This window comes from Protomyctophum bolini, assembly GCF_963924005.1.
Source record: "Protomyctophum bolini genome assembly, chromosome: 23".
NCBI lineage: Eukaryota > Metazoa > Chordata > Actinopteri > Myctophiformes > Myctophidae > Protomyctophum > Protomyctophum bolini.
This window is the reverse complement of record NC_137884.1, coordinates 28,129,943-28,141,897: the sequence shown is the minus strand read 5'-3', so window position 1 is coordinate 28,141,897 and position 11,955 is coordinate 28,129,943.

The window sequence follows — 11,955 nt, the reverse complement described above, 5'->3', positions numbered from 1 at the left end:
GATGATATTAAGTCGCAATTCTTCAACCCAGACAAATAATAATAACACTAATGATTTCATGTCCAACCGAAAAAAAAGATGGATCACTCCTGTCACACACCCCCCCCCCCCCCCCCCCACAGGGGGGGTGTTTTCTAGGAGCAGAGGGAGGATATATAATCGCCTGCGGGAACAGCTCATGTCCTGAGGCTGTTCCATATACCTGAACTCTGAGGGCCGTGAGCACTTTCAGCAGCAGAAAGCAAGCATTAGCAAAATCCTCCAGTTTTCTGAAATAAATAAATATTTTTTTCACGATTTTTCAAAAATAGCAGATCTACAAGCTCGTAGCGTGCCACTCGGTGGCGCGCGCGCTTGTAGATCTGCTATTTTTCAATAGCTGAATTATAGCATAATGTTTGAAACACCAAAAGGGGTTAAATGGGTTAAAAAGTAGATTGGTACTACAGGTACAACATAAGTAAATTAGCATGTTGACGGCGTATAACCCGCGTTCCACACCATTTAATCCAATATCCAACGCTGCCGGTATATTGTCTAAGCAGCAGAGCAAGCATTAGCACTTTAAAAAGTACATACAGGTATACTGTACAGGCACAACACAACAAGTACATTAACCCGTTGACGGCGTGTAACCTGCGTTCCACGCCATTTAATCCAATGCTGCCCTGGGATTGTTTAATTACCTTTGGAGCATAACGCTAAAGTATTTGCACCTTTACTATAGCATTTTTTTTTCACGGATCAAACACTCCCAGCACTCTGCTATGCACAGAGCATACACCCCGCTGTATACAGCGCCCCCTTATGGGTGAACTATAAAAAAGAGAGTCTGCGCAAACTAAAGGTGGCTTACAACGATGCTCTCAGGGTTCTCCTGAAGAAGCCTAGGGGTTAGGGTTAGGGGTCAGGGGTTAGGGTTAGGGTTAGGGGTGGCAGTGCTAGTCAGCTCTTCTGCGACTCTGGTCTAACCACCTTCCAGGCTCTCTTATGAGAAACCTCATGTTCAGCTTTAAAAGCAGACTTGATGTGATTATGATGTTGACTAATCCCAGGTTTATCACCGTTAGATACCGCTCCTAGATGTGGAAACATTGGTACGAGTGCCTCTTATAGATTTTCTTCTTTTTTTACGAGAGAGTTTTAGAGTTTTATGAACCAATGTATTTATTTGTAACTGTTTTGTATGTTTTTAATTGTTGTTTGTCATCTACTGGCTACGGCTGTCAATAAAGTTTCATTAATTCATAAAGACCACGCACGTGCGAACGAGAGCGTGCACACGAGGATTTCGGCCGGTTTTCGGTAGAGGACATTGTCCATTGTTAGCCAAACATGCCAACAGTTGCTAGATCATTTAAAACAAATGCACTCTGTGACAACACGCTCATGCTTCGCAATTAGGAAATCTCTTAATTATAGACATACGTATAATCTTTACGTTCATATGTCTGTGTTCCAGTTCTAGGCAACACAGAATGAGGGACTTTATTTTTTTTTTTCAAACACAGCAACTCTAAAGGTATATTAATGACATATAGCCTAGTAAAATGTTGAAAATGAGTGTTATTTATTTATGTATTCAGGGGTGGATAATTCACTGGGATTTGGCAGAAAAAGAGGACTAAATCAGAGAGAGAGAGAGAGAGAGAGAGAGAGAGAGAAAGACATAGAGAGAGAGAGAGAGAACGCGTGTGGGTGGAATTTGCATCAGCCTCTCCTCTCTCTTCCATTTACCACAGTGTGAACTACCTGGGATGAAGTGATTTACAGAATGAATCCCGGCTCCCTTCACGACACTGCCATGCCGATTGCCTCTCGTTAACCCGTTCTGACCTGAGATCAGATTCATACAAGGTTTCCACTGGACACACACACTGGGTCTGATCAACCCATTCTGACCTGAGATCAGATTCATACGAGGTTTCCACTTGGACACACACTGGTCTGATGATGAACCCATTCTGACCTGAGATCAGATTCATACGAGGTTTCCACTGGACACACACACTGGGTCTGATCAACCCATTCTGACCTGAGATCAGATTCATACGAGGTTTCCACTGGACAACACACTGGGTCTGATCAACCCATTCTGACCTGAGATCAGATTCATACGAGGTTTCCACTAGGACACACACTGGGTCTGATCAAGCCATTCTGACCTGAGATCAGATTCTAAAAAAATGTCAGTCGCTCTTCGATTTTTCAAAAAATAGCAGACCTACAAGCTCATAGCGCGCCACTCGGTGGCGCGCTATGAGCTTGTAGATCTGCTATTTTTCAATACCTAAAGCATAACATGATGCTAACACCCAAAATGGGTTCCCGTTCAGAATGAGTTAAACCCTTTTCTCTGAGAGGCAGAGAGAGAACCGAGGGAGGGAGAGAGAGGGAGAGGAAGAGAGAGAGAGGGGGGAGAAGAAGAGATTGCAAAAAGGTTGAAAGCATTTCACGGGCCACGGGGCTTAGAGAGGAAGCTCTCAGAGAGCGCCCCGTCATCCCAAAGAACCCTAACGAGGCCCCGCTTGCATGTAATTGTAGTATATATCCCATTCTGACCTGAGGTCAGATTCATACGAGGTTTCCACCGGACACACACTGGTCTGATGATGAACCCATTCTGACCCGAGATCAGATTCTAAAAAATGTCAGTCGCTCTTCGATTTTTCAAAAATAGCAGACCTACAAGCTCGTAGCGCGCCACTCGGTGGCGCGCTACGAGCTTGTAGATCTGCTATTTTTCAATAGCTAAAGCATAACATGATGCTAACACCAACATGGGTTCCCGGTCAGAATGGGATATATATGAGTCTATTTACAGAGAGAGGACCGTCTCAGCTGAAGGAAAGACAAAATGGATATTCAGCATATTATACGATACGAACGCCACGGTGCACTTCCTGGGTTCAATGCGACATCGGTGTGAGACACAAAAACACTGGAGCCCAAATGATGCACACGTCACGCACATTCCACTTTGACAGGCTGGGATGGCTTAGGGTCGACGACAGAGTACAGCATCTTGCAATGGGTTCTGGTCCACAAGATTCACTACACCACCAAGATACCCTGCATGTACCTGTCTAGATACTTCCTTAATGTTAGCGAAGTCCACAGTACACCCACAACACCAGAGGGAGTGCAACAAACCATGTACAACCCAGATTCGGCACGAACAAGGGGCTAAATCATTTTCGCTCCTATGCCACCAAAAATGTGGAACGCCCTACCAACAGTCATTAAGACATGTGAATCCCTCGACTCCTTCAAAACCGCTCTCAAAAGGGCACCTATACGGACGGCTACAATTCGAAACCGGGCCCCCACGAAATCTGAATCCAAAGTAAGACAACCAACCACGTTCCCATTCAGCCAGGTGTATGATGTGTATGATGTGTACTGAGCAGAACGGGTCGGCCCTGGTTCCCATTCAGCCAGGTGTATTCTGTGTACTGAGCAGAATGGGTCGACACTGGTCCAGAGGGCTTTTCTTTTTCTTCCTTTTTTCTGCAAACTCTTCTAAACACAAGCCATCAACGTAGAGGGACGTAAAGTAGGAGACGAGAGAGAGAGAGAGAGAGAGAGAGGCTGGTGTTGGATTGTGATTACATGTTGAGGTGTTTTTAGCTTACGAAGCACGGCACTTGACCCCTTGGGGTGGTTGGGCGGGGGGGGGGGCGGGGGGGCGGGCGGGGGGGTAGTGCCGACTGAAGCAAGATAAAGGGAGGTAAATCTGCAGAGCAGCGTCAGAATGAGACGTGTTTACAGACAGCTCGTCAGCCCATCAACGGGACCGGGCAAAGCGCTGATTCCTTCCCCGAACGCCTCGGATGTGAGTTCAGGAGGTCGGTGAGACGTACACGGGTCTTGATGGAGGATGAAAGGGGAGTGGGGGGGGGTGGAGATGAGAGGAAGATGGCCATTTGAACTGGGGGGGGGGGGGGGGGGGGGGTTGTCATGTCCTCTCCTGCCATTTCTTCCTCTCCTCATCCCTCTATCTTTCTCTCCCTCTCTCTCTCTCTGGCCCCTCTGAACGTGTTAATCTCCTTCAAGGCTGGGTAATTACAGCAGAAAAACCCCTTGCTCGACATAAAGCACACTCTGGTTAATATCAAGCACTGATTGTTGATTTACCTCATAATTAGGCGAGGCTTCCCAATTACCAACGTCAGCTGCCCTGAGAGGAGGAAGCTCACAGAACAGGTTTACTTTCATGTACGGTACATGAAGATGGCTAAATGTTCAGACCACTATATTTATATATTTATATTTTACCACAGATGTAAGGGCTCTGAATTGCAGGTTAAAGGATAATTCCATGCTAGAATGCTTTCTTATCTTTCTTACTTTTCTTTGTAGTTACGTCCAAAGAGGTCCAGGTGTTTTTTGTGCAAAAACTCCTTATTGGCTATTTCCCCTACCATACGCCCTCAGTGAATTGCATTGCATTGAATGGGAATTGAATGGGGCTATGGGGTGTTGTGCTAATTCGCTTATTTCCATCGAAATAAGTAGTAAAGTGTGCCGCTTGGGATATTATTTACATTATGAAGAGAGGATATATACAAAGAAATTATAATTTTGAGCGATGGAATTGAATTCCCATTCAATTCAATGCAATTCATTGAGGGCTTATGGTAGGGGAAATAGCCAATAAGGAGCTTTTGCACAAAATAACACCTGGACCTGGAGAAAGATAAGAAAGCATTCTAGCATGGAATTCTCCTTTAAGACGAACTTCCTGGGCTATCTGGGGAGCACAGATTGATTAACTTGTTCTCTCCTCCTGTCCCTCCTGCCGTCATGACCCTCCATTACTCATGTTGTTGAGTTTTCCACAAAGTGTTGATTGATCCGGTCGGGCAAAACAGATCTCGGGAGAACTCAAAATGAAAGCTTCCACTGTTTCTACTACTGCACACGTAGACAACCTCATCTCCCTTCATTACTATACCGTTTACAGTTCTCCAGAATGTGTTGATTTGTACGAGCGTACTAATGATTGAGTTGCTGTGATAGGAGAAGGATATCAAATGGAACACAACCACCCTAAAGACTAATCATTGTGTATATCCCTGCACTATATCTGCATCGAGTGATCTTGGTACATAGAAGTTGATCTATTGAAGATTCTGACCTTCAAAGTACATAATTTTTGTTTTGATTGTATTGCTGTATTGTTGTATTGTTCTTTCTGCTTTGGCAATGTAAACGTATGTTTTCTCATGCCAATAAAGCCCTTTGAATTGAAAATTGAATTGAATTGATAGAAATGGAAGCGTTGGCCGAAACCGCTTCTGCATTGTTACTTTGAGCCAAACCGCCGGTGGCCCGATCCCTCTCTCATGGAACCATATTATGTTTAAACGCTTTTAAACCTATTCCCGGGCGAACTTTTGGTGAAAATAACCTAATCTACAAGTTCACAACGCATTGTAGGTATAGGCTGTTTTTGGTGCTGGAGTTTACCGTGGGCGGGGGGTTAAAAAAAGCAGTGTGCCTAGCATAGACCCCTGAGGGACTCTGGTCAACTAACCATGCACAGTTTAAGTCGTTAATTATATAAAAAATGGCAATGGCGGCCGTTATTCTACCGTGAAGAAATGGGTCCGTTTGCCTCGGATGAACGCTGTGGTAAGCAAGAGCGGGATCTATTTTTTTGCCCTCTAGATGATCCCAGTACACCAGAATGCTTCTCCCAAAACAAACAGAAAGAACAGGGATCTATTTCTTTGCCCTCTAGAACATTCCCAGAACACCAGAATGCTTCTCCAAAACAAACAGAGAGAACGGGATCTATTTTTTTGCCCTCTAGATGATCCCAGTACACCAGAATGCTTCTCCCAAATACCAGAGCGCTTCTCCCAAAACAAACCGAGAGGCGCATCGGAGCGAGGACCAAACACCGCGCGCACTGCTCGGAAACAAAGCGCCTCCTCGTTAGAACAACACGCGGCGACTCACTTCCGCTCCGATCACGTTAAACACTCTGTGACCGCCACGGGCGCTGGAGGAGAGGAGCGCTGCTTTCCGGGCGGGGAGGCCGAGACGCCGGGAGAGAGAACCACTTACGTAACGGGACGTTGGCGCGGACGTAAATAAAAGGTGACAGGGAGGGACTGTACGAGCGGTGGGTTTGGGTCGACTGTGAGCAGCGATGCACGGAGCCGTTAAACAGGCCTGTCTGTTGTCCAATCAGAGGAGATGCGGGGGGGAAAGTAACTGGGTACGGGTACTCAAGTACTGCACTTAAAATGTATCCTTATCCTTTAAGTCTTAATAATAATAATAATAATAATAAAGTGCATGAGACTGCACAGCTTTTATTTGCATTTGCAATTGTAAACACTCAGAAATCGCCGTGGTTGTGTGGTAACAAAAATGGTATTGAAATATCAATACTTTTCCAAATATCGTATCGAAGTTGAAAATCCAGTATCGTGACACCATGACCCGATATGACCAAATAAACTTCTGTATATACAGTATACAGATACAGTATGGGACATCCTCTATACCATACTGTACGTTAACCACTTCAGACCTATAGCATACTTTGGCCGTGCTATACTGCCACTTTACAATTATGTATAAACATTTTGGAAACTTTCTAAGTGACCAACCTACTTTGGTAATGCGAGTTTTGATGCCAACACTTTGACTCAGACGTTTGCTCATAACAGGGTATTTTATACATTGTGGTATTGATTACTTTTACTAAATAGTATAGGTGTTTGTGTGTGTGTGTGTGTGTGTGTGTGTGTGTGTCACTCAAGTAAACACATAAAATAACCTCAACATGGTGAAGTTCACTGCAGTGCATGGGCCCTCTGAGTCTACTCCATTATGACCCGAGTCCACAACGCGGGTCATGCCTATAGTTCCAACCATTGGAACTATCCCGTTGGGATAGAATGAACACTTCCTCGTCCCGTTGTCACAACGCTAGTGTCGTCACTCTCATACTATTCCACTCGGATTAGGACAAACCCCCAGCATGACATAACACACACACGCACGCGCGCACACACACACACACCGTTTTCCTAGTAGGTAATCCTGACACAGCATCAGCGACACCTGTGTCTAACATATCCACAGCCAGGGGACAAGGGGGGGTGGGACCGGGGAGGGAGAGAGCGAGCGAGCGAGCGAGAGAGAGGGGGGGACGTAGTATATCTCGACCGAGATCACACACCGACGAAGACCATCTCGCGACTTCAAAAGAGAACAGAGAGATTCATAGTTCTATGCTTTTCCCTGGCAGTCCCAAAGGGTTAATTAGATGAGTGAGCCCCACCTCATCTGCCCTGAGGAAGCACACACACACACACACACACACACGCACACAGGTTTACATAACTGTACATGTGAGGATGTTGAAAAATAACAGATCTACAAGCGTGTGGATCAGCGGTGTGTGCCATTACTCTAACCCTCTCATCACATCATTTCATAATTGTAGGCCTGAAGTATTTTTATTCATAATTTTTTTACCAGAAGTGGAAAAGTCTTCACAATGACTGTTTCTCAAATACTACTGCACTTGTGCACACACACACACACACACACACACACACACACACACACACACACGTGTGTCTGGGGGTTGATGATGTGCTCATCGGTCCCCATGGCGACCGGAACATCAAACACCAATCAGTGTCCGTCCGGTTCTGGAGTCTGCCTCCACCTGACCCGGTCACCTGACCCGGTCACAGGGCAGTGTGTGTGCGTGACTGACCGCGCGTGTGTATGTGCGTGCACACTTGAACTTACGTACAAGTGTACCAAGTGGAAACAAAATGGTCCTTGAATGTATTTGTATTCCTTTTCATTAGCTGGTATTGTACATTGTCCGTATAGCAGACGTGACAAATACATAAGTAAGAATAGTCTGGGAAATAAAATAATAACAGTTCCAATGAGTTGGTTCCTCAATGTGTCTATAGGCTTAATAGCAGACACAAATATAAAATAAGAAGTTCCGGAAGCATACCCCATTTATTGAAAATACACAATCTTCATGAAAAGGATCTCACTCTCACAATGCGTTGTGAGCTCCTATCAGCCATTTACAATGACTTCCGGAAATGCTTTTGTCCTCAAACACACTGATTGAACATGGCAGAGGTACATGGGCTATGTAACATGGGCCATTCCAAGTGAGACAAGAGGGGTTTTGTGCAGTTCAACACGCACTTCCGCCAACACATGGACACGCTACTGAAAGATAGAGTCTATACAATGTGTGTGTGTGTTGGTCATGATGGATTCATTTGAAGAACAGAGTCCCTTATTGGGTCTGGCAATAGATCACCCTGATAAGATGAGCACAGTGATGTCATATCCAACACTGCTCAGATAGCTGTTTGCGCGCGTGCGCGTGCGTGTGCGTGTGAGAGAGAAGCAAGATAAAAAATATATCAAAAAGGAGAGTAGAGAGAACAAGAGACAGAGAAAGGAGTGATAAAAGAGAGATGGAGATAAGGAGAGAGAAGAGATCACTTCATTCATGTGTTGGGGTCGACCAGTGAAGGAACTGGGGTGAAATGGAAGAGATGCCTCCATCCATCACCAGGCTCCATGGAGGACCCATAAGCCTCCTCCTCAACCCAATAGAGCAGCATTTTGGTGGGCATTTGATGCCGTCGTAATGACTGTTTTTCACTTTAGACGATCAAGTGAAAATGACTTATACTGGATCTCTTGTCCACTAGTCCCTTCCTATAACATTTTAGTCTAGTTTTTATTTGTTGACGTCTAGTTTTTATTTGTTGACGAAATTGTCAGTCTATTTAGTCTTAGTTTTAGTCATCATAGCTTAGTTTTCGTTTCGTTTTCGTTTCGTTTTCGTCTTAAGTTTTAGTCGACAAAACCAACAATGCTGACTGGTTGTTGTTGCTGCTGCTTGTGACCAGTGTTGCCAGATTCTGAGAGAGAATCAAGCGGCCGCAGGTAAAACTTCCTGACTTTACCACATAATGGAAATAACAGTTTAAATAGAATACGACAAACGTAACAAATCAGGCTGGTTTCCAGACTACTGGAACAAATCAGGCTGGTTTCCAGGCTACTGGAACAAATCAGGCTGGTTTCCAGGCTACTGGAACAAATCAGGCTGTTTCCAGACTACTGGAACAAATCAGGCTGGTTTCCAGACTACTGGAACAAATCAGGCTGGTTTCCAGGCTACTGGAACAAATCAGGCTGGTTTCCAGGCTACTGGAACAAATCAGGCTGGTTTCCAGACTACTGGAACAAATCAGGCTGGTTTCCAGACTACTGGAACAAATCAGGCTGGTTTCCAGACTACTGGAACAAATCAGGCTGGTTTCCAGGCTACTGGAACAAATCAGGCTGGTTTCCAGGCTACTGGAACAAATCAGGCTGGTTTCCAGACTACTGGAACAAATCAGGCTGGTTTCCAGACTACTGGAACAAATCAGGCTGGTTTCCAGGCTACTGGAACAAATCAGGCTGGTTTCCAGACTACTGAAACACTGGTGCCATTTTCCATTAGCTGAAACATTAACAGTTTTGGACAAACAGTAGGATAGAAGGTTTCTGCTGGACAGCAACAATGTATAATGGTAATCAGTCTGTGCGTGCATGCGTGCGTGGCGTGCGTACGCATGTGTGTGGATGCTGGTTAATATGCTTTTTTTGCTAAGTGCTGCTTCGTCCAAAAATAAATAAATAAAAATACATGTTACAGTATGAGCTAACCGCCTCTGAACAGTAAACTAAATAAATAAATAAAAACGCATGTCACCTATGAGATAAATAAATAAAAACACATGCCACCGATATGAGCTAACCGCCTCTGAACAGTAAACTTAAATAAATAAATAACAACACATGTCACCTACAGTATATGAGCTAACAGCCTCTGAACAGTAAACTTAAATAAATAAATGACAACACGTGTCACCTACAGTATATGAGCTAACCGAACAGCCTCTGAACAGTAAACTTAAATAAATAAATAACAACACACGTCACCTACAGTATATGAGCTAACCGAACAGCCTCTGAACAGTAAACTTAAATAAATAAATGACAACACATGTCACCTAACAGTATATGAGCTAACCGAACAGCCTCTGAACAGTAAACTTAAATACATAAATGACAACACGCGTCACCTACAGTATATGAGCTAACCGCCTCTGATCAGTAAACTTAAATAAATAAATGACAACACATGTCACCTAACAGTATATGAGCTAACAGCCTCTGAACAGTAAACTTAAATAAATAAATAAAAACACGTGTCACCTACAGTATATGAGCTAACCAAACCGCCTCTGATCAGTAAACTTATATAAATAAATAACAACACGTGTCACCTACAGTATATGAGCTAACCAAACCGCCTCTGATCAGTAAACTTAAATAAATAAATAACACCACATGTCACCTACAGTATATGAGCTAACAGCCTCTGAACAGTAAACTTAAATACATAAATAACAACACATGTCACCTACAGTATATGAGCTAACCGAACAGACTCTGCACAGTAAACTTAAAGGTCATTCAGCGTTTCAGAGCATGTTTATTCTAAAGATCAATCGATGGATCATGTCCTCATAATCTATCGATTATGTCCCCGCTCGGATCGATGGGACCAAAGTACAGTATCATTTCAGTTTATCCATTTATATCGATTCTGTATCACAACAAAACATTATGCCCAATAATATCCTTGTATTATTGATACACAGATCAAAGAGGGAGGCCTCTTGGAATGAGAACGTTTTAAAAAAGAAAAACACTGAGCATATTAAGTGTGTGTGTGTGTGTGTGTGTGTGTGTGTGCACAAGTGCAGTAGTATTGAGAAACAGTCATTGTGAAGACTTTTCCACTTCTGGTAAAAAAATTATGAATATTGAGTATATTAAGAATTATAACAGTAATTATTATAATCTGCTTTATAGAACCCTTTTTTAAGTTCCCAAAGTCGCTTTACAAAAAGAAAGGGCTCTATACTTCTGTTTTCACTCGACATTAAATATGTTCCGGTTTGAATTCTCTGTTCTCTGAAATCTGGGGGTTTTAAGTGGTTACGATGGATAAATTCATATCGCATGAAGGTAAATAGTGCATTCAAACAGTGCCTTTATCCAAATCGCTTCACGTAGAGATTGCACATCACATTCCCCGCATTCATAACAGTCACACCGACGGTGGTAAAAATAGTAAATGGTGCATTTATATAGCGCCTTTATCCAAGGCGCTTTACACAGATTGTGCATTACATTCACCCCATTCATACACACACATTCACACACCGATTGTGGCAGAAGTCATGCAAGGCACCAACCAACCAGCACATCGGGAGCAATTAGGGGTTCTGTGTCTTGCTCAAGGGACACTTCGACATGTAGACAGGAGGAGGAGGAGCCGGGATTCGAACCGCCGAACCATGGATCATTGGAAAGGAAAGGTACTATGTTTACCCAGGGTAACTGGACTAAGCATCAGATGCTTGTTTACAGCCAGGCCCTGCTTATTTCATAGAACATGTCATGGTAGTGGTTCAATGCCTTGTCCAAGGGCACTTCAGCGGTGGTAATTTTTAACGTGTCGGACCGCTGATTCGAACTGGCGACCTTTCCGGTATCAAGAACGCTCCGCAATCCGTTCGACGTGCTCTACCTCCTGAGCCACAAGTCGACCGCATGGTGGAGGAGGAAACCAATGCAAGGCACCAATCAGGACTCAGCGATTGGGGGTTCTGTTCTGAGTCCTGCTCAAGGACACTTCAACACCGACTCTGCCGCCCCGCGGCGGTCAGTCGCTGTAGACCAGATCTCTGTACACCAGATCTCTGTACACCAGATCTCTGGACAACAGATCTCTGGACAACAGATCTCTGGACGTGTTTAAACGGAACGGGGAGAGAGCGCGTTGGAAAGCGGAAGGCGGAAACAAACACGAACCTT